Below are 25752 nucleotides of genomic sequence, written 5' to 3'. Positions count from 1 at the left end.
GCGAGCAGATGCTGCCTCAGAGGGAGCCGCGGGGAAGTGTTTATAGAGGGAGGGTTTGCAATTAGATGAGGCAACGCTACCACACTGACCTTTCCATGTTCTTGACTCTGTTCCTGGACGCATTCCCTAAAGGGAAGGGGAAAGCAGGTTAAGGATGCGAGGAAGCTATGGGGGGCAAGGAACTGGGCCCGCCTCCCTATACCCCTCCCCCACGTCAGGAGGGCTGCAGAAGCTGGGCTCTCAGCTTCAGAGCTGGCGAGGCAGGGCCTCCCAGGGCGATGATGAAAGTGGGCCCTCTGTGGATCCTGGGGGCTCACTCTGGAGAAGGTGAGCAGAGCAGAGAGCAAGAGATTCCCCAGGCCCAGGTAGATGCTGTGCTACGGTGAGGAGAGTGAGCCCAAAGAAACTAAAACTGTCAAACCTCCCCAGAGTGGGTGCGCATGACAGCTTTTTCAAGACAGGGTGTCTCTGTGTGGCAACGACTGTCCTGGAACCCACATTGTAGACAGGCTGGCCTTGAACTCACAGACATCCATGTGCCAGTCTCTGTCTCCAGGGTGCTGGGATTAAAGGCATGCACCACCATGCCCAGTGAAGGCTTTTATGTTCTAGATGCTGCTGCCAATCCAGACTACTTTCTAGGACCAGAGAGAGGACACTGAATATTTGATTCCCAGTGCCTATTTTGTGAGTCAAAACCAATATTGAAATCAAGATGGCTCAGCTGTTCAGGGTGGAACTGCTTTTGCAGATTCAGTTCCCAGAACCCACACCGGGCAACCCACATCTGCCTGTAACTTCAGCTCCCGGGGCCCTGTGGCCTCCTAGAGCATCGGACACGTGTGTACAAACCTACAGACACATAACAAACATAAAAAATAAAGCTTAAAAAAATAGATGGGAAAAAAAGAGGAAGAGTTGGAGAGTAGTGTACAGGTAACAAAGTTCATCCCAAAAATTCCAAAAGGATTGTATTAAAGCAAAGGAAAAATATGTATTTTCATAAACTTTTTGTTGTTGTTGTTTCTGGGTTGAAACTCAGGGTTTGGTGTGTGCTAGGCAAGTATTTGAGTCAAACAAAACCTTAACGGAGGAGGGAAGAGGGAGGGGAGGGGGAGGGAGGGAAAGAGGGAGGTGAAGGAGGAGAAGGGAGGAGGGAGGAGGGAAGAGGGGGGGGGGAGGAGAAGGAGGAAGGAGAAGAGGAAGGAGGAAGGAGGGGGAGGAGGAGGGGAGGGGAAGGGGGAGAAGGGGGGAGGGGAAGGAGGGGGGGGAGAAGGGAGAGAGGGGAGGGAGGACTTCTTACCTATTTGGTTATTTGTGTTTAAAGTCCCGGGAGACCTGATGACCTGTTCATACTGCTTATATCAGGGAGAGCCCAGGGGCTAAGGAGCAGAAGTTGGGGGTGGAAACTGTCTATTGTTTATCTTATCAACTTCTGAATTTAAATCCATTAAGCAGAAGCAAGCCCCCACCCCACCACGCATTCAAACTCCTGGGCCAGGGCTGTGGAAAGGGAGATGTCAGGTGAGCCCTGCAGTCTGTCTGGATGTGGTTTAAGATTGGACCACACACAGATCTGCAGGTTGAGTTCTTCCTCACAGTTCGGCTTGGTAAAGACTTCGTGGCCTTAAATGAGCTGGGCCTCTCCTTTTATCTTTATTTAATTAGCCATTTCATTTTTTTTCTGCTCCTGAAGATTGAATCTGGGCCCTTGTGCCTGCTAGGCAAGCACTCTACCACTGAGCCACACAGCCAGCCAAAGCCTGGCTGTCAGTGGGGTGCACACGGCTGTAACCCCGGAAAAGAAGGAGAAGCCAGGGAAGCATTTGGGAGGTGGCTTCGATGAGGAGCTATGGTCCCCCTCCTCCACCGTGCAATCTGTAGATTCATTCCCAGGCCAAGAGCTGTTCCCGGCCAGCAAGTCAGAAGCGTTGGCATGTTTTATCTGGGCCAGGACAGCCCGCAGGCAGCCCCTGGCCCAGGCCACACTGAATGCTTTAGTACTGTGAATGAACCACAGCGGGGAGATAGGGCCGTGCGGATCTGTGGACACTAAGCATTCACGTGGCTGAAGAGCTGAATGGACAGGAAACACCAGCCTGGGAGGATGACAGGATGACCAAAGTTGTCATAGGCTGCACTGAGAAGCATCTGCCACCCTCTGGAGCAGAATGACCTACCCGCGGCTTTTGTTCTTGTGTCTTTTTACACAAAGAACTGAAGTACAGCTGTTGAGACACGTGCATCGCCATGTCTGCAGAGAAGACGCCCGGCTACAGCAAGGCATCCATCGTCTACCCACGACGGAATCTTTCAGTCCCTAGCCTCGCCTGCTACATCGTACCAGCCTTGTCTGCCACCTTGTGGCTAAATGTCACCTCTGCGCTTAGTGACAACAGGTAAGGACCTTGTTCTCTGTCTCACAGAAAGCTGGTCTAACGCTCTTGTTTACCGATGAGTACGAGTCCATGTTGGACTGGGGTGCTTCACGACTCACCAAGGGGCGTAAACTACAGCCAGGGAGGTGCCTGTGGGAGAGGCCTCTGTCCTCAGGTGGACCCAGCGGGCGCTCAGGTCAGGTCGGAGAGAGCAGACATACAGTGAGATGGAGTCTCCTCTTGCCAGATCAGGGAATTCCTCTACAATCTCTTGGATCCCTGGAAGATCTTGACACACCCAAGGGGCTATCCCACTTGGACCAAGCCCCTAAAATAGAGCAGGGAAACCCATGCAGAGAGGAGCAGGTTAGAAGATCTCTCACCGCCAGCTGATTCTACACAACAATTCTAGGGTAAACTTATCCCAAGAGCAAGTGGATCTTCTGGAATGTGAGGACGCAAAAAATTGACAAGTAAGCCAAACTGGGCTGGAAAATGGCCTTGATGCTCTCTCTGGAGACTGTGGAAAGTTGCATGACTTCCTCATTCGCCCAGCAGGGTAGAGCCATGTGAAGATTGAGTCAAGTAGGTGAATTCTAGCGCAGAATAAACTCCTAAAGAGTGGCCACCAGGTTCAGGATTACTTCCTTACTTTTAGGATGGGACCATAACAACCATCAAATTAGCTGGAGAAAAGATGTTCTATGCTAATTAAAATGTTCCAGGTCTTTGCCTAATGCTGCAACCACCACCCACACTCGGGCTACCCAGCCTTTCCACAACCTCCCATCCCATGGAGCAGTAGAGTGATTGAAAAGGACCAGCGCTCCTCTTTGACATTCCTACTCAAAGCTACCGAGCTCCACTCCACAGTATCCGGGACCCTCACTCCCCAGGAGCAGGCTTTGGTCCGGGGTCTGCTCCCTTGGCCTCTACTGCTGTTTCCTTGAGATGACACAGCAGAGACTTGAGGCCAGAGCATGATGGGCACCGGTACACATTGCTTTGGGAGCCCTTGACCATCTAAGGGGGGAACTACCGGGAAGGCACAGGATCCCCAGGAGAGGCACACAGAGCCTGGAGACTCCACCTCAAACCCCAGGAAGGCACACCCCAGCCTCCACACAGGCCAGCCAGGCCAGGATGGGGTAGACTGTTAATGGGACCTCCTGTTTGATCTGGTTACTCTGTGAGTGCACTCTAAGGATGGTCTCTTCATGGAAGGATGTGTGCACGCCACAAGCTCACGCAGTGAATACCAGGAAGCTATGCTGGCAGCACATTCTCCCTTATTCCAGCCAGGGTCTAATCATGTGTGTGTATGTATGCACGCATGCATGCATGTATGTATGTATATGTATGTGCATATATACACACATATATACGTGTTCACATATATACATATGTGTATATATGATGTGTATTCATGAACATACACATACGTGTGTCATTATGCAGCATGGAGGGTCCAGGATAAGGCATGACCTATCATTGGATGAGAAGGAAAGGTAGGCAGGGAAAGGTCTAGGAAGGAGGAGGAGGAGGAAGAGGGGTGAGGAAAAATCGAGATGGAGACAACAGAACAGGGCGGTTTATTAATTGGCAGTGAATTCGTTCTATGAATGTATCGTGTGGAGTATCATGGATTGGGAATTTAACACGTAAAACTAATTGCTAAATTACAAGTCTCTGGGACTTTGATTTACCGGGCTGAAGAGGCCAGTATGTGAAAGAAATGGCTGAGAGGCAGTTGGAGCGTGCGGATCTGGTTCTGTTGGCCACATGGAGTGAGACTGCGCAAGGGCCCACAGAACGAGATGTGTGTGGCGACAGGTGCAGTAGCTACCACCTAGGGGACCGTGTGGAGAGGGTGACTGAGAGGGAGACAGCGGCAGGGAGAGGGAGGCTTGCGGACTGCGGGATAGAGTAGCAGCTGGAGCAAGCAGATCCGGCTCTCGGGAACTGATAGAGAACGTTTCTTTTTAATCTCACCGCAACATACATATGTAATTTTTTTCTTTTCTTTTTTTCGGAGCTGGGGACCGAACCCAGGGCCTGTAATTATTTTTTAATATGGGGCCATGCTGTGATGCTCAGATTGCCCTTGAACTTCTGGGCTGAAACAGTCCTCCTGCCCCAGCTCTATAAGTAGCTGGGACTTCAGGCTTATGGCCACTGTGCCCCCTTATATGCATCCTGGCTTGACTCTAATGGTTCTCTTGCCACTTAACTTTAAGTACCTTGGATTCTCACAAAGGGGAAAGCAGCTGCCCGTAATGATTTACAGATGATGGTGTGTAGATGTGCTCTGCACATGCCTACAAACGTCTTCTTAAATTTTTATTTAATTTTTGAGACAGAGTTGCACTCTGTAGCCCAGGTTAGCCCATAACACAAGCCAATCCTCCTGCCTCACTCTTCTGAGTGCTGGGATCACAGGTGTGAGCCGCCATACCCAGCCCTGAACCCCTCTTGCTAAGCTCTGGAGTAGAGTTGGTTCTGCCTTTAATCTTCGTCCTGAGATGGCCCTGGGCTGGCCACTGAACTCTGGGCCTCTACTCCCTCGAGGAGGAAGTAAGAACATTACTCTCATCTGACAGTTGGAATTTTGCGTTTGTCCTTCAGAAGGACAGAAAGAAAGGCTAAATCCCCTGAGCTGAAGACATCCACAGAGCCTGTCTTTAGCATCTGGTGGCTTAGACTGTTTTGCTACATTGAAGAGGGAAGATAGGCAGGAATTAGAAATCCTCCTTGTTGCTGTGAATTATAAAAAATGTTGTCTTTTACCCCACACTAGGTCCGGCACCGCGGTGCCCCAAGATATCTGGTAGATCTCTTCATCTCAGTCAGCAAAGCGTCTCACCCACTCTGCTCCATCCCATATCACACTGCCGATGGCTTCTCTCTGAGCCTGGCAGCAATCTCTCTACCCATCTAGTTCCCAAGGCAGGTTGCTACCATGCCAGAAATATACATCTCAATTCTGTGGCGGCCTAGTGTCGCCACCACCACAATATCTCTTAAACTTAAATCGCCACAAGAAAGAACATACAACACAATAACCTCGGATCCAATTGATAAGATATAATTGCCCACCTAGACACACAAAAAACCTTATACACATCCATGCCTTAAGAACACTCATAACAACCTGTAAATACACAGAATGGAATCTTAACATCCACCTCCATATTCTCTCAGCGGCTTCCCTCTCTCGTCCCCGTCCTCTTCTCTAAAACTTTTCTCTCGCCCAACCTTCCTTCTCGGCCAATGACAGGCCTTGTTCTATCTTGTACCTGCCTTTATCTGCGTAATGACATCATCCTACACCTCCTGCCTCAGCTGAGTTCTGGGACGGATTGTGGGTGAGCACACAGTGCCATTATGATCATTTGGACCATGCGTGCAACTTGTCTGTACTGTGGTACTGTGTAACCACACATTGCCTGGTACCACCCCCTCTGCCCTTCTTGGCCCAGCTCACACTGTTTCTGATGGCCTTCTTCAGGATGTAGCTCAGCTGGTAGACCCATGGCCTGTCAGACGCAAAGCCCTGGGTTCAACTCCCAGTTTGACATAAAATCAGATGTGGTTGCACATGCCTGAGATCTCAGCCCTGGGAGATAGAAAGAGGAGGTTCAAAGTTCCAAGGTCCTTTTGGGGGGGGGGGGGCTGGAGAGATGGCTCAGGGGTTAAGAACACTGACTGCTCTTCCAGAGGTCCTGAGTTCAATTCCCAGCAACCACGTGGCGGCTCACAACCATCTGTAATGAGATCTGATGCCCTCTTCTGGTGTCTCTGAAGACAGCTACAGTGTACTCACATAGAGAAAATAAATAAATCTTTTTGTTTTTAAATGGTCATCTTTGGCTATATAGCAAGTTCAAGGCTACATAGAACCCTTGCCTCAAAAGGCAAAACAAAAAACAAACAAAAGAAAAGGAAAGGGGTGTGTGTATTGTGTCAACTCTTGGCCTCCGTTTATGAAAACAAGGGAGAAAGAAACCTCTGGGGTGGCCTCAGGGCACCCCCACCCCAGATCAGAAAAAACCCAACAAACTCTGGCTCTGCGAAGGATTCTTCCATTCCTGCACCTCTAACTCCAAAATCCCCATAAAAAGGAACTTGGTGACTAGGTGTGGTGACACGCCATTATTCCCAGCACTTAGGCGGAGATGGGTCTTTGTAAGTCAGGGCTATCCTGGTCTACACAGAGTCCCAAGCTAGGCAGATCTGTACAGGGAGACCTTGTCTTGTAAACAAAGACCAAACCAACAAAAAGGATTTAAAAAAAAAGGCAGTGGTGGGGGGTTGGGGGGCACAGCACAGAAGGAACAGAGAAGGACAGCATGGTGCTGAGCTGCTCTCCAGGGCTATGATACAACAGCCTTATTCACTGTACGCATGAGACTAAGTAAACCAGAGGCTGCCGGGAAGCGCTCACCAAGACCTACTTCCTTTGTTTACCACCTCTGTGGGTTCTGTGAAGTCCTCACCTGCCTCTTTTGGACTGTCCGGAGCAGTTCTGGCCTTTCTGGGACTGGGGTAGTCTCTGCATCTTGTCCCAACCTTCTCTGTCTTTGCCAAACACAATGTAACTTACTTTTTCCGCTTAGAAAACCCTCAATTACCTGCAATCAGATCACAGGGATGGCTGGAAACCAAAAGGCAGATGTAGAAATGTCAATATCAGGCACTGGGGAAGGAGATCTTGGCTGCTAGGAGTTCCAGAATCAATCTGTCTTTAAATAGACTAAAAGCAGTTCTGCACTGAAAGCCTTCAAGAAGACGTCACTGTGAAATGGGATAGAGTTTGTATACACAACTCAGGTTTGCCTCCAGGAACTGCTGTTCCCGACCCAAGAGCAGAAGGCCGTATACTTGAGACCATTGACCACCTGAGAATGCATGTAGAAAGGCCATTGAGAGAGTTTTGGTTTGGGCCATTGTTTTCCTGGGTTATACAATGAGCTAGATACAGTGAACCATGTCTGTAATTCCCAGCTCGGATCCCTTGTCTACATAATGAGTTATGTGATGTCAGTTAGGCTGTAGACCATAACCCTCCCCCTCCTTCTCCCCTCCCCCTCCCCTTCTCTGCCCAGCAGAGTATCTGACACACAATGACACCTGTGGGTAGAAAAGATAGCGACAAGCGGATGAACAACACAAGGAATTCTTTTCACGTTCGCTCCAGTCTGGGGAGTGAGACTCCCTGTGCCGATCCGAAGCTACTGACAATCACGAAAAGAAATGCTATCACCTCCCATAAGCCAGCCTCAGTCGTTCCTAGCTCACCACTGAAAACACAAGATGGGGATGCTCCAGAAGTGTGGCTTAGTGGGAAAGCTGGCGCTTGGGTTCTTAGATCCCTCGAAAAGCTAGAGTTATCATAGGGCCAACCGTTCCACTCCTACATATTTATTACCAGAGAACAGAAAACAGGCACTCACACAGGTATTCACGAGATGTTCTCTACAGGACTGTGTGAATTAGCTGAAAAGTAGAGAACCCAAACAGATGTGTAGTATTTCGGAGATACCTCAGTAGTTAAGAGCAGACATTGTCCCTTCAGGGGAGCTGAAGTGTCGGACACCTGTACTCAGATGCGCATACCCACACAGATACGTACACGTAACTAAAAATAAATCGTGGCCAAGCAGTGGCAGCGCATGCATTTAATCCCAGCACTCAGGAGTCAGAGTCAAGCAGATCTCTGGGAGCTAGAGCCAGCCTGGTCTACACATCAGGTACTAGGAATTGAACCTGGGTCCTCTGTAAGGACAGCCCATGCTCTTAACCACTGAGCCATCATCTCCTAGCCCCTGAAATCATAGCTCAAAGCACACATCTGCCTTCTTGAAAAATAAGTGCTGGAGGAGGGGATTGGGGCAATAGTCATCTGACTGTGGCAGATTGTTCGACGGCCGCACACTGCTTCCTCACCAGTGTTCCCACTCCTTTTGTAACATGTCTGCGTTCCTCCCATCAGCAGACAAAGCCCACATTCATAAATCTTAAGTCTAGCCTAGTTTCATCATCAGAATACAGTAGAAGTAAGATACGTGTTTACTCCAGAGCCAAGGCCTCACAGCTTCCCTTCTGAGAAGGATCCTGTTGACTGTATCAGCTGGTCTGGCTTACTGTAGACACAATACATATGTGTAACATGTATGTTAGAACTTTCTCATAATGTGTTGGAAGTCACGTAGTGTCAGATGTATAGTCATTCCCATTGATACTCCAAATAGGGCTCTCCTACCCATAGCCGGCTCCTGATCAATAGTCACTTACCTCTGGTCCTGCCAGCCTCCCTGGAAGTCATAGGGACAAAGACAGAATGTCATTAGAAAGTCAGCTTGGCGGGGAATGGTGGCTCATACCTTTAATCCCAGCACTCAGGAGCCAGAGGCAGGTGGATCTCTGAGACAGCCAGGTCTACACATGGAGTTCTAGGTCAGCCACTGATACATAGTGAGGAAAACAAATAGGTAAACCTACTTCTGTCCTAGCTGTGGAACCCTGGCAAAGTCACACAGCTGTATCTGAAACTGCATTTCTTCCCTTCTGATACAGTGAATAATGATAAGCACATGACATGTGCATGTGTACACACACACACACTGAGACACACACACACAGGGAGACACACAGAGACACACAGAGACACACAGACACACACAGACACACATACACACACAGACATACAGACATACATACATACACACATACACACAGACACACAGACACCCAGACACACATACACAGACACACACACACACATACACACATACATACACACACACACACACCCACATACACACACACACACACACACACACACACACACACACACACACACACACAGACATACACACATACACACACAGACATACACACATACACACAGACACACACATATACACATACATACACAGACATACACACACATACATAGATACACACATACACACACACACGTGTGAGAGTGTACACGTGTGGTTGTATAGTTCACTTACAGAGTCGTAGAACTAACACCAGAACCTAATTTTGGATGGTTTTAGCCACCCTAAAAAAAGCCCTGTGCCATTTGCAGCCACTCCACAGTTCTGCTGCCCGCCCCGGAGCTCCTCTAATCTACTCTGTGCTCCGGTACGTGCTTTCTGAACACTTCGTCCTAGCATCCTGAGAAACTGTGGCCTTCTGCATGACGCCTAGTCATGTACCCGTGTTTTACTGTCCAACAGTATTCTATTGTATGTACATACCAATACTGTTTATCCGCTTACATTTAAATTGTTTCTTCTCACCGTTACGAGTGATGCTGCATGAACATCTGTGTACATGTTTTTGTGTGGATCTGTTTTCGTTCCTCCTGAGTAGATGCCCACGAGTAAACTTGCTGGCTCACGCATTCACACTGTGTTCAACACTTTAAGAATTTTGTGGCACATGGATTATATTTTAATAGTGCCATTATAAGAGAAAAGGGGAGGGGAGGGAAAAAAAAAACTCCTAAAAATCCTGGCGGTCATTTGGAGTAGCTCTGCATTCTTTAAATCCCTAGAATAAATGAATTATTTTCCTAAATAGGAAATAATAACTTTAGATCTCCTTGGAAATACCTGGAAATCACAGGTCTAACCCCGTCAGCCCCCGCTTGACAATTTAAAGGCCCGTGTGATCACAGGAGTAAAGCAGGCTGCAGACCCACCTAGTTGTTGGATGGCCAGTGTTGAAAACTGCGTATTTTTGTCAGCAGGCAGGTTCGAATATAAGGATTTTCCAGACCAGGGCTGTCTCCCGCTACTCGGTGAACTCTTCTGACATCTTCCCAAACAGCTTGGAAGTTGCAGTTGCTGCTAAAAACAAAACAAAACAAAAAAACAAAACAGTAAGGGAGAGGATCGTGAGGAGAGAGCTCCGGAGAGCAAGGAAACCCTTTAACGGCTTCGGCTGCGCGCTGGGCACCTGATACGGAGGCGACTGTGTACTTCCGGCTTCGACCCCCACAACTCCTGAACGTGGAGGAACAGTTCTCACAGGCCGAGGGTGGAGCTAGGAAATGGTGCGTTTACACTGTAAAGTTTGATGATTTCTTCTCCTAGGGAAGGGGGAATTAGATGGAGGAGACCTTCTAGCACCCACCAAGAGCTCAGGTAACAGCCGTGTTAGAGAGCATCTCGGGGTGCGCATGTGCATGGGACTCACCAAATGGAATCTGCAGCACCATTAAGCAAGGCATAGCCACAGCTGACCTGAGCTCAAAACCCCACGCAGTCATTTTCACGGAGGGAGGCAGCCAGAGCTTGCAGCTCAGCAGGAAAAAAAAAAAAAATCTGTGTTGACAACCATATTGGAGCCTCAACCGTGAGACCTACTGTTGCTACTACACTGTTATGTAATCTTACACACCAAAACGTGATTGGATTTCAGACCCACACTTGACAGACCATTTCTTATGTCTGGCCTTGCTTGTAGCTCTAATCGGAAGCCAGACGCAGACAGTAACACGGGAGTATGGCCGGAGACCATATGGTGTGGGGGGCTTCCCGCTGCATTGGATGCTAAAAGTCCTCACATTTCCCAAACCTGTCCATCTGCTGTTTCATCTGCAGTTACGTCCACTGGCGTGACTTCAACCAGCTCGCACCTACTTAGAAAAGCATATGTCTAAAGTTATGAAATGCGATTTACGCGAACTGGTTAAACATAGGCCGTGTGAGCCTTGAAAGAGAAACTTTCCGCAGAACAAAACCCAGCTATAGAGGATGTTCTCACTGGGACAGCCGGGAAAGACTGAGTCACCCGAAGGTCGCAAGGACGGTTATGATGGCATGGCCTCCAGCGGAGGAACCAGTGGAACACAAAGCGGTAAATCAAAGCGATATCATCAAATGATATCAACAAACACGCCAGTGCGCCCAACTCTCTGATGACGACACTCTACTGTGAACGAGCAGATACGGAGCAGTGGACCAAGCAGATTAGAAATTCATGGAGTTTACATGCCTGGTCTACATAGTTAAGTTCTAGGACTGTTACACAGAGAGACTCTGTCTCAAGCCAACCAACCAAATAAATAAATATTTTTCTTTAATAGCTTTTATATTTATTTGTTTGTTTGTTTATTTATGTTGGTTTTTCCAGACAGGGTTTCTCTGTGTAACAGCCCTGGCTATCCTGGAATTCTCTTTGTAGACTAGACTGGTCCCTAACTCACAGAGATCTGCTTGCCCTCTGCTCCCTGAATGCTGGGATTAAAGGCATGCACCACCACACCCGGCTTCATTTATTTTTATTTTGTGTACATGGTGTTTGGTCTGCATGTGTGTCTATATGAGGGTGTAAGATCCCTGGGACTAGAGTTCCGATATATTGATTAGGGCTAGAGAGATGGCTCAGCGGTTAAGAGCACTGGCTGCTCTTCCAGAGGTCCTGAGTTCAATTCCCAGCAACCACATGGTGGCTCACAACCATCTGTAATGGGACCCGATGCCCTCTTCTGGTGTGTCTGAAGACAGCGACAGAGTACTCATACATGTCCTTAAGACAGCCAAATGGTACAGTCTTCTCCCTGAGAAGCCATGACTGCTGAGAGCAGTGTGCAACCCCAGGAAAAAGGCTACTGGAAGACAGTTGTTAAATATGAGTAAGGGGCTGGGATGGTACAAGTGCCAACCTAGCATTTGACCCCTAGCAACACACACTCATACACTCACAGAGGTAAGGAAGAGAGGGGGGGGGGAAGAGGGAGAGAGAAGAGTCAGGCTCTGGGGAGAGAAGCTAGGGGTGCAGCTCAGCATAGATGGGCTTCCTACCCTGCCCACATAGCTCAGTGTGGCTACTTCCTAACTTGCCCGAGGTGCTTGCTGTGTTTGGTCCCTACACAGCAAGAGATACGCAGCAAAGGCTAAGTATAGTAGCATATACCTATGATCCCAGCACTTGGGAAGCTGCAGCAGGCAGATCTCTGTGAGCTCAAGGCCAGCCTGGTTTGCAGAGTGAGTTCCAGGACAACCAGAGCTACACAGAGAAACCCTGTCTCAAAAAAAAAAAAAAAAAAAAAAAAAAAAAAAAAAAAAGCAAGCAAGCTTGAGTAAGGCATAGTGGATTCCATTAAGGTGAACAGCTCTGCTCCCACCACAGGCCCACAAGCCACCCAGCTAGCCAACCACAGACTGCAGCCTATGAAGTCATCAGCTGAGATCTGTCTGTCCCTCCTTTAACCAGTTGTCTTGGGTGTTTGTCCCAGCGACAGACTTCTGGCTAACACAATAAACAAGATGCTTGGAGCAGAAAATCCTTGACATCAGAGGGCTAATACGCTGCCAGGATGCTAACAATCAAGTTTATATTTAATAAACAAAGAAAGGACTAGAAGATTGCTCTCTAGAGGACAGAGTGGGCCAAGACAAAAACATACAAAGTAGTCATATTGGAGAACCCTCCCTTATAAAACTGCCGGGAGTCAGCCTGTTCACCACAATGGAACTACCCACAGCTCCCTGGAACGTTCAATTAGCATTGATGGCTTACTGTTTTGTTAGTTTTTTTTTTTTTGGTTCTTTTTTTTTTTTTGGGGCTAGGGGACCGAACCCAGGGCCTTGCCCCTCCTAGGCAAGCGCTCCACCCCTGAGCTAAATCCCCAACCCCGTTTTGTTAGTTTTGATTGGTGTTGCTGTGTGTAATGTGTGTATTTGAGTGTTGGTGTGTATGCGTGTCACGGTGTGCAAGACAACATTTTTGTTTAATTAACTTTATTTACTTTATGTTTGAGTACATTGTCTGCTGTCCTCAGACACACCAGAAGAGGGCGTCGGATCCCCTCACAGATGGTTGTGAGCCACCATGTGGTTGCTGGGATTTGAACTCAGGACCTCTGGAAGAGCAGTCAGTGCTCTACACCACTGAGCCGACTCTCCAACCTTCCAAAGACAACTTTTGAAAGCCAGCTCTCTCCTATTGTGGGTTCTGGGGATCAAACCCAGGTTGTCAGACTTGCTTGGCCAAACAATTGTCCTGTGGCCCTCGCTCTTAAATAGAACAGATAACTTGATCATCAGAAACCTAAACAAAGCACTTAGAGTCCATCATGGGCATGGCGACATGAATCCAGCCCGGGATACCGGACATCCTGCCACAACACAAAATGAAATAGGAAGGGGATTCAGGCACAGTGTCAAGTACCTATAATCCTATTACTAAGGCTGAGGCAGGAGGATTGCCGTGAGTTAAAGCCCAATGTGAAATTACATAATGAGACCATCTCAAAATATGGGGGGAGGGGTTACACACACACAAAAAAAACCATGATTAAGAGCTAACACGTCTCCACATATTGGTGTTTAAACTTTTTGAGAAAATAACCATGAATATAGGATTAATTTTTTTAGTACAGCCTGATTCTGTTTACTAATCTTCTTTGTTTGACCTTTGCCATAAATAACAAAATTGCCTATGATACCCCTCTGCAAGTGTACAAAGTGCCTAGGCACCTAGAACACACCAGTGAGATGAATTCCTCACCGCTTCTGAGAGAGCCTGAGGCAGAGGCAGCAGCACTGACTTCACGGTCCCCAGTGAAAACCAGGGAGTGGAGCGCTGGTGCTCAGGGGAGGGGGAGGCAGAAGAATCAGAGGCTCCGGGTCATCCTCGCCATCAAGCCCAAGGCTAGCCTGGGCTACAAGAGACCTTGTTTCAGACGAAGAAGAAATTAACCACCAATAACAAAAGGAACACTCCCTGACCTGAGTCCAAAGCAGGAGGTCTATTCTGGGCCACCCTTCAGCTCCACGTAACTGTTGCCTAGGAAGGAGGGGCAAACCAGCGGCTCTACCGCCTTCAGCAGCCTTCCATCCTCTCTGCCCACCAACTTAAGCACCTCCCAAACAGCCGGCAACATGAGGCTCAGGGGAGCATCGAGGTAAGTCTTCGCCTTCCAGGCTTGGGTTGCTCAGTCACTTGGTCTCTGTTCTGTCTCTGCTTCCTCAACTCCGGGGACTTCTTTTTTGTTGTTATTATTACATTCGTTTAATTTATATGTATGTGCGGGTGTTCACAGAGATCAGAGGACAACTTGGGGGAGTCAGTTCTCGCCTTCCACCGTGTGCATGTGTCCCCAGGGATCGAACTAAGGTTGTCAGGGTCAGCTGCAAGCTCCTTTACCTGCTTGAGCCATTTCACTGGTCCTACTGATAAGTCTTTGCTGCTTCTTCCTCAGTCCCTCCCACCTCACCCACCCCCAGCCTCTCCCTGAGTTCCAGCCTCAACCTCCCTCAGCCTCTAGGATCCATGACGCCTTTCTTCTTTTAACCGCTTTTATCCCTTCCCGGCATCCGTACCTCTTCCAGGTTTGCTCATTAGACTTGGGCTCCTTCTTGGCCTCCATACTTCCTCCTTGAAACCTTCGTGAGGGCTTTGCAGGTCCTAGGAGCTCTTTTAAACCTCCGAGTTCCTCCCTAGTCCCAGACTTGGATTTAAATTTCGCGGCGGCTCCACCCTATGGTGTCCTTGGAAGGACAATATTAGTAAGCAACGCCTTTCTCCATGCCCGCCCTTTCTATCCCATTCCGCTCTGAGTTCTTCAGCTGGCATTTCATTTCTTGTCTACTTGCTGCTCATTGCTGGACGTAATGCCTTCCGGTGACTCCGCACACGCTCAGAAAGTCGGTGTACTAGAGTGCTTGTCTCGCAGGCGCGAAGCTGACCGAGATCTCCAGCATCCTGCACCCATTATCCCAGCTTCCATGTTCCACCCCCTCCGTCCCCCCGCCCCCCGCCCCCGCCCCTCTGCCCCCCCCGCCCCTCCCCTCAATCAAGAAGTGGAGGCTGGCGGGGGGGGGCGGGGGGACGTTCGAAATCGAGATGAACTGGAATATCTGAGATCTCGTGGTGGCTCTTCGAAGGCAGAGGCAAGTGAGGCAGGGAGATCACTGTGAGTTTGAGACCAGCCTCGCCTACATCGAGAGACCCTGCCTCAAAATAAATAAATAAAATCCTAGAAGTGCTAATAAATTGCATCTGTTCCCTGCCCTTTGATCGTTACCTGACCTATCCCCCAAAGAAAACTCTTGAAAGAAGTCTGTTTTTATTTTCTCTCTTTCACTGATCTTCCTTACCTTTTTTCCCCCTGAGACATCGTTTCTCAATTACGCAGCGCTGGCTGCCCTGGAACTCTGTGGAGATTCATCTATGGCGTTTGGGATGTTTGCCACACTGCCAATGCAACTTTTCCTGGACCCATCTATTCATAGTTAGGTCCCCACGCCTCTAGTTCTTCTGTATCTGCCCAGTTCACCTGTAGCTTCCATGTTACTATCCCGTGCGTATTTTAGAACAGAGGACATACAATTTCCTCATGAAGCGCTTTCTCTCTTTGATGCTGTATCTTAGCACTCTCACTCAGCCTTACCGAACCTGTGGCTCCTTTGCGCCTCAGCCTCCTGACTCTGTGCACCTCGCTTCACCTCCAATTGCTGCGGTCAACCAAAGCTTTTATTTTGGCAACCTTCTCCCCTCCCTGAGAGATTTTCACCTCCACTCCATCCTAACGCCTCCGGAGCTCTCTCAAGCTCTGACTTCTCTCATCTCCAGACCTACCAATGTCTGTGCCTCTAGACATTTCAATTTGGGTGTATAATGGGCACCTCCTGATGAGTGTCACACACACACACACACACACACACACACACACACACACACACACACACGCACTTGTTATCGCTCCTCCATATCAGTAAAAATCAGAATAACCCACAAATGACTCAAATGGAAAACCTAGAAGTTACTATTGTTCCGAACTTTACCTCATGACACTATGCTAAAAGCAAATCTTTTCTCCAAGACACGCACCACGGTCAATTCTTAAAAAAAAAAATTATCTAATGTGTGTGGGTATTTTGTTTGCATGTATACCTGTGTGCAGTGCGCACAGAGGGACAAGAATTAAAGATGTTTGGTGAGCGGCTGACATGTGGATTCTGGAAACTGCACCAGGGACGTCTGGTCCAGCAGCCTGTGCTTGAAAGCTGAGCCATCTCTCCAGCTCCACCAGTTAATTCCTAGCGTTACATCTACCTGAGCATATCCTTCTCTTTCTAACATCATCTGTCACATAAGGAAAATGGAGACAAAATGAAGGGGGGTGGAGGTGGGGAGTAAACGTAGTTACCAGATTAGCACACATAAAGAAAAGAAACCAGGGCTGGGGATTTAGCTCAGCGGTAGAGCGCTTACCTAGGAAGCGCAAGGCCCTGGGTTCGGTCCCCAGCTCGAAAAAAGAACAAAAAAAAAAAAAAAAAAAAAAAAAAAGAAAAGAAACCAGAGCCAAGACGGCTCGAAGGGTAAAGGCGCTTGCCACCGAACCTAACAACCTCACCTGTTTCCCGGACCCACATGTGAAAGGGGAGAACGGACTCTTCAAGCTTTCCTCTGACCGTATAAGTGCATGTATGACACACGTATTTACACACACACACACACACACACACACACACACACACACACAGACAGACAGAGCCCACCTCTTGGAGGGACTGGGGAGATGGCTCAGGGATTAAGAACACTGACTGCTCTTCCAGAGGTCCAGAGTTCAATTCCCAACAACCACATGGTGGCTCACAGCCATCTGTAATGGGATCCGATGCCCTCTTCTGGTGTGTCTGAAGACAGCTACAGTGTACTCATAAAGTAAAATAAATAAACCTTAAGAAGGCCTCATGGAATGTCTCCTCCAAGGATAAGTTTTGAGGGTCTCTGACCAAAGTGTTACAGCCCTCAGAAGGGAAGCCCTTTGAAGGGCAGGTAGCCAGAGTCTTAAGTTTCGTCCACTACTGTGGCAATGCCAATGCCAGTGGCAGAGGTGACAGTGACAAGAGTGGCAGGTATATGAGCCCAGCCTGCCTGCTGGGTCCAAGGTCCAAAGATGAATGCTTTGGAAGAGAAAACTCTCCCCAAAGTGTTACAGCTCGGTAAAACAGCCGCTCTCAGGTGATTCTCTGAAATAACTTGTGCACTTTACTCCATGTGGATGTGGACTTTATAAACATTGAGGGGTGGGGTGGGATCTGGGGGTAGATTGCCACTGGGTCAGTCCGAGATGCTGTGATGCTCTGTCAGCATGGGGAAGGATTCAGGGGTTTTCTCTACACAGTCCTCTCGTGGTGAAGAGCAAGTAGAGCTGGGCAGGGAGTTGGCCCCAACCATTCTCAATTCCGAGTTTCCCAGGGTTTGGGCTCACTCAGCCTTACCAGTCCTTCTGTCTGGTGTCACGGTCAGAGAAGTCTTTTCTCACAGTTTCATTTGATGTGTGTGTCATTTGTGTGTAGACATAATGTTATTGTGCACTGTGTAAAGTTTATCCTCGGGTTATCCAAATGCTAATTTCTCTTCCCTCCTACCTTGTTTCAATCCCCAGACAGCACTGCAATGCTTAGGTCAAAAATCTCCTGCCTCAGGTTTGTGTAAACAAGGCTTACCATTTATTTTCTGCCCTGTCAATAAAAGTTGAGTTGGAGAAGCAAGCAAGTAGGCAACAGAGAGAATAGGGCGGGATTTCTGCCAGCCAGGGGAGGAGGGAAGAAGGGGAAGACAGGGGTTCTGGAGAGACATCATGGGAGAACACACCTGAAGCCCAGAGAGCCAGACCAATACTAAAATGCGAGTATCTCGGGAATTTTGGCTGGGAGGTAGCCAGCTTAGCTTAGAGGGTTAGAGTGAATAGTAACGCCTAGCTACTGTGCTTTACGCTGAAATAAAACCTTGGTTCCCTGTGTCATTGGGGAACTAACTAGGATAAAGAAAACAGCTGCTGTATTAATTTATCATATATATATGATATATATATGATATATATGATATATATGATATATATATGATATATATGATATATATATATTTAAATTGCCATTACATATGCAGGAGGTGGTACCTGCACAGGCAAGAAGGCATCTCACTATCTTGTTGGGTAATACATTTTCCCAGCACCAATCATTTTTCTTGAGATTGGTCGTTTGGGATAAGGCACTGTGAATAGGTTCATTAAGAATTAGGCTCCAGACATTTATTTATATAAGATATAACAAATCACTACAGTCAGCTGCCAAATAGGGTCCGATGATTAAAGTGTAGGAATTTCTGCGTTTACTTTTGGCCTTTGGGTCCCCACATTGGATCCTCCTGATAGATCAGGGCACTCGGATCCTGGACACGGGAGGAAGATCATCGTAGGGAGTGTCTTCAGAGCTAAGTGGTGGTGTTGGTGGAGGGGGAGCCTCGTTGGCATTGCTCGTCCATGTAGCTCATAAGACTGTAAGTCACAGACAGCTTGAGGGGGGTTTTAGAGAGAACACAACTGCAGGTTGAAGACAGGGATGCAGGTGATCACTTGGGAGTCAAACGGGTGGCAGGAGGCACTAATGATAAAGTAACAGGCTTAGCGGCCTGTGGCCAGGAAGATACCAGTAATATCAGAAAGTTAAAGACAGAAGGTCAAAAGGGGATTATGACAGCGAGAGGACCCAGGAAAAGGAGCCCCTCCATAGAAGCCAGCCCTCCAAGGCTCTCTTATTAAGACACACGTTTGCTTGTCTGGTCTCTTAGCTGCTTCTTGTACTACTTCTGAACGACTGACCCAGATGCAGAATTCTTCTCCTAGGAGCAGACAGATTCCTTTGCACTGTTGTAAGGGTGCTGAGACCTCTGAATGACTGACACACATGCAGAATTCTCCTAAGAGCAAAAAGTTTCCTTTGGACAACTGTAAGGGTGCTGAGAACATGATTGCTCTGTAGTACTATTGAGACCTAAAATGAACCCGGCTCTGACAGGTCCTGAGAGAGGCTGAGATGCTGGCTAATCTTGTAGCTAATTTCATCCACATATTATAATGAGCATAACAAGCCGACCTAAATTCAATTATTCTAGTCCCCACTCCCAACCGAATGCCTTGTCACACTGGAGGGGGGTACCATCTGAATAGTTCCTTTACATCAAGTAATTACCCAAAAGCTGAGTGGAGTGTGATAGCCCACGCCTTTACTCCCAACACTTGGGAGGCAGAAGCTCATGGATCTCTATGAGTTTGAGGCCATCCTGGTCTACATAGTCAGTTTAAGACCAGTCAAGGTCACATAATAAGACCCTGTCTCAAAAGATTAAGCAATGTTAGGCAGTAGTGGTGCGTGCGAGCCATTAGTCCCAGCACCCAGGAGGCAGACACAAGAGGCTCTCTGTGAGTTCAAGGCCAACCTGGTCTACAGAGTAAATTCCAGGATAGCCAGGGCTACATAGTAAAACCCTGTCTCAAAAAACAAACAAACAAACAACAAAAACCATAAAACCTTTCCAGATTAGGGTACCAAGCAAAACCTGGAGATATTTTATTTTGAGAGCTTTATTTAATCGGAGCAATACAGGGAATGAAAGCTGGGTCATTACCAGGGTGGGGCAGCCTAAAATGAATAATATATTCTATGAGGGTAGTGGTAAGGCCTTTGCTCTTTTATTAGGGAGTTCCTCTAACCACCTGTTCTCCAGGAATAACTCATATTTGAGCCTCTTGCTTGAAGGCACCGTGAGTGAACTCTGTTTGCTAGAATCCCCCTAGCAGAAGTCTACTACCTTGGTCAGGGTGTAGGAAAGGAAGGGGCATGAACTCCACTCCTTAGGACTGGCCCCACACCATGTGGATCACAAAGTCTTCGGAACACGTGTGCCTATGAAAAGAATTTAGAATTTGGTGGGTGTTGGATCCCAAAGGTGTGTTTATGGGAGAGAAGTTTGTTTTCAGGGGTTTGTACCCCACGCCCCAGGAGTGGCAAAGCCTCATGTCAGCATTTAGGCTTCCTAGGGTGTACTCCGGATGTGGGAGAGTGTATCCAGGAACTGAAGGCCCCGGGGGAGTGGAAGCTGGGGGGGCTGGTTAGCCTGTTACTCTGCTTGGTTGTTGGTTGTTCCCTGAGAAATGTTAGTGTGCTTCCTTCGATGCGCTTTGCATGGGTGAAGGTGGGACAGTTTCTGTAGGCCAGGATCTCGGGGATGTGTTTAATTGGGATACGATAGGCACTGACAAGGCCTACAAGTGACAAGTGTCTCTAGATGGCTGTAGGGATGTGGGTCACAGGTAAAATACAGGCGGAATCTGTGTAAATATGGGTTCACGTTTGCTTCCAGTGGCAGAGCCTTTTAGTTACGCCTTTTAAGGGGACATAAAATCATCCGGGAGTCCGGCATTGATCATCTCTGTGAGACTTCCTGTTGTTTGTGCCAGAAACGGTTAGCCAGGTCAGTAGCCAGCTGCAGGTTAAAAAAAATCTTGTCGATCTGGTCTTGCCTGTTGCAGGAAGGTCAATCCTTTGGATTCTGGAATGTTCTACACACTCAGGGGTAGGATCTGGTAGTAGGATACCAGGATTTAAATTTTGTAAGCTATGGAGTATGTAAAAGGAGAGGATGGGGGGGTTGGGGATTTAGCTCAGTGGTAGAGCGCTTGCCTAGGAAGCGCAAGGCCCTGGGTTCGGTCCCCAGCTCCGGAGGAAAAAAAAAAAAGGAGAGGATGGTAGTTGATGCCTGAGACCCAGTGGGAGACCCTCAAGCTGAGAAGTCCAGGGGCCTGGAGAGGTGTATGAGCCACCACACAATGTCCCAGGGTTGATTTAGAGGCTCTCCTTCGAAGTTGCAGTGCCCTGAGTCAAGGGGACAGCCCAAGCTCATGTCTAAGGAAATATAAAGAACTGGGTGCAGGGAGGACCCCAAGGTTTGGGTTAACACCGCGGTGCTATTACCGTTTGCTCACAGACACCATTTGCTCACAGACTTGTAGAGAAAAAGGCTTCGTAGGGCCAGGGAAAGCAAACATTCTCACACTGCATGGTCCAGTAAACCAGCACTCTGGCCTCCCCGAGGCTTCACGGAGGGATTTAGCTCATCAGACTGAACATGGAGATTCAGTGTGCAAACTCCTGCTACGGCCAGCAATGTCCTCTGTTGCCTTTTAAGGTGGAGCCTCTACAGTTAGCACAGATTCTTTGCTGAGGCTCCAAAGTCTCCTTGGGCCTGCGTAGTGTAAGTCCCGGGAATTTTGGACTTTTTATAGGGATATTTGGGCCTTTTTGAAAGTGAACCTAAATCCATGTGAGGGCAGGTTTTGAGGATTAGAGCAGTGTTTTGACCTGAAGTGTGTCCATTTAGACTGCAGATTAATAAGCCATTTATATACTGAAAAAGGCTATGCCCAAGGGGAGTTTTCAGGAGGATCGGGTCTCTGGCTAGAGGTCTGTCTAAAATGGCGGGGACTCCTGTGAGCCCAGAGGTAAGGCAGCGCTGGTGCACTGTTAGCAACCAGGGGTGGATAGGGTCTGCTACGCAAAGACAAATCGTGATGGGGATCCTGGGTGGACAGGAATACAAGTGAAAGCAATCCGTAACATCTAACATCAAGAACCCGGTGGTGTGGGAGGATATCACGGCCGAAGGTGTGAGGGTCGGGGACTCGCTGGGTTGAGGCCAGAGCCTCACTCTTTGTTGTTGAATCTTAGGCTGTTCTGTAGGATGCACCCGACCTCTTTATTGCCAAGACAGGCAGGTTGCTGCAGGGTTACATGGGCGCAGTAGCCTGGTAGCCAGGTCAGAAGCTTTCCTTCAGGCTTTAAAGGATATGGAGGCCTCAGGGAACAGGGTCAGGATCTTTGAGGGCAATTGTGATGGGAGTCACGGTGAGTGGTCAGGCATGATGGTACCCAGAGTCATGGTTAGAGAGCAGTCAGGGATGGCGGTACCCAGAGTCATGGTTAGAGAGCAGTCAGGGATGGCAGTACCCAGAGTCACAGTTAGTGAGTGGTCAGGGATGGTGGTACCCAGAGTCATGGTTAGAGAGCAGAGAGGGATGGCGGTACCCAGACTTTGGGAGGAACATGCTGGATGATAGAGGGGTCTTCAGTAGGCTCTGTGGAGGGGAAGTGATCTGTTACAGAGCTGTGGTCCTTAGTATTATTAACTGGACAGAATTGAGAACAACCTGTGAGATGGGCCTCTGGCAAGGGGGCAAGTGGGTCTTAATTATATTAACTGAGATGGGAAGCCCCACACACAGTGGGCAACCCCTTTCCATGGCTGGGATCCAGACTGTAAATGGAGACTGGAAATTGGGCAAGCTTTCATTGTTCTCTGCTTTCTGATCACAGTGGCAATATAAACAGATGCTTCCAGGATCTTTGACCCTGCCTTCTGCTCCACGCTGGGACAGTATGCTCTCGAGCTCTGAGCCAGAGTAAACCCCTTCTCCCTTAGGTGTCTTTTGTCAGAGGTAGTTCATCACCATAGCAACAGGAAAATAAAGTTAAACAACAGCGGGAGATGAGTATAATACAGAAACACATTCACACACACAGATATATAAATATATACATACACACACATACATACACACAAACATACATACACATACATACACACATACATATACACAAACATACACACACATACATACATACACACACATACACACACACACTCACACACACACACACACAAACTTGCATACACACAATTTAGAAAAACAAGATAGCTGGAGCTGGAGAGATGGCTCAGTGGTTAAGAGCACTGTCTGTTCTTCCGGAGGTCCTGAGTTCAATTCCCAGCACCCACATGGTGGCTCACAACCTCCTGTAATGGGAGCCAATGCCCTCTTCTGGTTTGTCGGAAGACAGTGACAGTGTACTCACATACAATAAATAAATAAATAAATTTGGGGCTGGAGAGATGGCTCAGTGGTTAAGAGCACTGACTGCTCTTCCAGAGGTCCTGAGTTCAATTCCCAGCAACCACATGGTAGCTCACAACCATCTGTAATGGAATCTGATGCCCTCTTCTGGTGTGTCTGAAGACAGCTACAGTGTACTCATCTAATAAATAAATAAATAAATCTTTAAAAACAAATAAATAAGTAAATCTTTTTAAAAATAGCTTTAAAAATATGATGAAATAGCCAGGTGGTGGTAGAGGTGCACATTTTTAATTTTAGCACTTGGGAGGCAGATCTCTGTGAGTTGGAGGCCTGCCTGGTCTACAGAGTGAGTTCTAGAAGAGAGAGAGAGAGAGAGAGAGAGAGAGAGAGAGAGAGAGAGAGAGAGGTGTTTGACATCAAGCCTGAATTAACCCCCAGTGTCAGCACAGTGGAAGAAGAGATGGATAAGTTGTATTCTGTCCTCTACACAAGTGCCATGGTCTGCATGGGTACTGCTGTGTGTGTGTGTGTGTGTGTGTGTGTGTGTGTGTGTGTGTGTGTGTGTGTGTGTGTGTGTGTGTCTGTGTGTGTGTGTGTGTGTGCATGTGCATGTGTGTGGTGTGTGTGTGTGTGTGTGTGTGTGCATGTGTGTGCACACACATAAATACACAAACACAAATAAATGTAAAAATTATCTTATTTTACTGGTTTATTGTCTGTATAGTTCCCAATCCTTAGAATACAAACTCATAATTAAGGACTTGCATGTTTGAGTCTTTTTCCTGTGTGTATGTATGTGTACCCTGTGTATGCCCAGTGCCCCTGGAGATCAGAAGAAGGCACTGGATTTCCTGGAACTGGAGTTATGGATGGTCGTGAACTACTACATGGGTGCTAGGAACTGTGAGTCCTCTGCAAGAGCGATGAGTGCTCTTTTTTTTTTTTTTTAAGATTTATTTCTTATATATAAGTACACTGTAGCTGTTTTCAGACACACCAGAAGAGGGCATCAGATCTCATTACAGATGGCTGTGAGCCACCATGTGGTTGCTGGGATTTGAACTCAGAACCTCTGGAAGAGCAGTCAGTGCTCTTAACCACTAAGCCATCTCTCCAGCCCGCGATGAGTGCTCTTAACCACAGAGCCATCTCTCCAGCCCCAGACTGTAGAGCAGTCAGTGACGAGGGAAAGAAAGAAAAGCAAGTATTATTTACTGCTTGGCAGGAAAAAAATGTGAGATAATTAAAAATACTTTTCTTTGGGAATCTAGGGGGAAGGGGAAAACATGATCAAAATATATTTCATGGGTTGGGGATTTAGCTCAGTGGTAGAGCGCTTGCCTAGCAAGTGCAAGGCCCTGGGTTTGGTCCCCAGCTCCGAAAAAAAGAAAAAAAAATTTCATGAAAAATATTTTTTTTCTGCTGGGTATGATGGCACAGTGCTTTTAATCTCACCACTCAGGAGGCAGAAGCAGGCTGATCCCTGAGTTCAAATCATACTGAGTTCCAGGCCAGACAGGGTTACATGGTAAGTCCTATCTCAACTAACCAAGTGACCAAACAACCAATCAATCAATGATTTCTCCTGTAGTGAGATTTTTGGTTTCTTAAAAAAAAGAAACCCAGTGATGTTATGTGAATGTTTTTGTTTTAATCTCAGGTGTGGGATGAGAGGCTGCTTCACATGGGTGATTGTGATTTGCCTCATGCCAGCTGCAGGTAGTGTAATTCTGGGGTGGGCCTATGGCAATGGCTGCTCCCGCTGCTGCTTCTAGTTGTTGTTGCTGCTGTTTGATGAGAAGAAGTTGGAGATATTCGGGTGATGAAGATTGGACTTGCCCCAAGGAATCCACTGCCCCTAATCAACGGGAAGTAATCTAAAGAGATATATGTCCCGTTTCCCCTTTAATCTTCTTTCTCTCCTACCTTGTGTTGAGGGGTTAGAAGTGTTGGGGTTCAGGAATCGCCACACAAACCATACAAACATTGATCTCAATTAAGCAAGAATAGTTTATTGAATGCACACCCCAAGACGGATCGATCGGGACCACAAAAAGGACTTGGAGTCTAAATGTGGCACCAGTCTGTCCTCGGGGCAGACTTTTTATAGGAAGAACCAGGTTCAAATGTTTAAAGGTAAGCAGTGAAGTGGTACAACGTTTTTGGCTACCTGGTCAAAGTAGTATCAGCTATCCTTTGAGCTGATTGGTCCTAGGTGAAGTAAGAGGGGTGGTGGATGGGTGGTGAACAGGGGAGTTCCAGAACACTGAGATAACAGAGCATGAGTAATCCAACCACCGCTTTTTGGCTTCCTAGTATCATTCTACAGTGTCACCTATGGATAATTACTTCTGGGAAGCGGAGTCTGGGAACCTGAACTTAATTTCACCTTTTGAGCACAATGGAGACTGAATACAAAATGGCTACAGTTACATTAAAAGGAGCAGGCTTGACAGGAAAGAATTAGGGTGGGACAAGGGTTGGAAGAGTGGTAGATAGAACCTAATAAAGTAGCTAAAACAACAACAACAACAACAACAACAACAACAACAACAACAACAACAGGCCAAAATTCCCCCACCATTTTCCTTAATTCCTAAGGGGAAAGGGTTGATGGTGTTGTTGTTGTTGTTGTTGTTGTTTTAAGTT

The 25752-nt window shown here is 47.6% G+C and overlaps 1 long non-coding RNA gene across 1 annotated transcript; it reads left to right on the top strand.

The window, feature by feature from the left end:
• Window positions 1-1525: 1525 nt before the first annotated feature.
• LOC116909233 lies at window positions 1526-11478 on the top strand. Its single transcript, XR_004389059.1, has 2 exons — window positions 1526-2399; window positions 10138-11478. It is a non-coding gene; the product is annotated as an uncharacterized LOC116909233 (long non-coding RNA).
• The last annotated feature ends 14274 nt before the right edge of the window (window positions 11479-25752 follow it).

This window comes from Rattus rattus, chromosome 9 (genome assembly GCF_011064425.1).
Source record: "Rattus rattus isolate New Zealand chromosome 9, Rrattus_CSIRO_v1, whole genome shotgun sequence".
NCBI classification, from domain to species: domain Eukaryota; kingdom Metazoa; phylum Chordata; class Mammalia; order Rodentia; family Muridae; genus Rattus; species Rattus rattus.
Note: the sequence above shows the minus strand (reverse complement) of the source record. Positions and strands in the feature narration are given on the sequence as shown.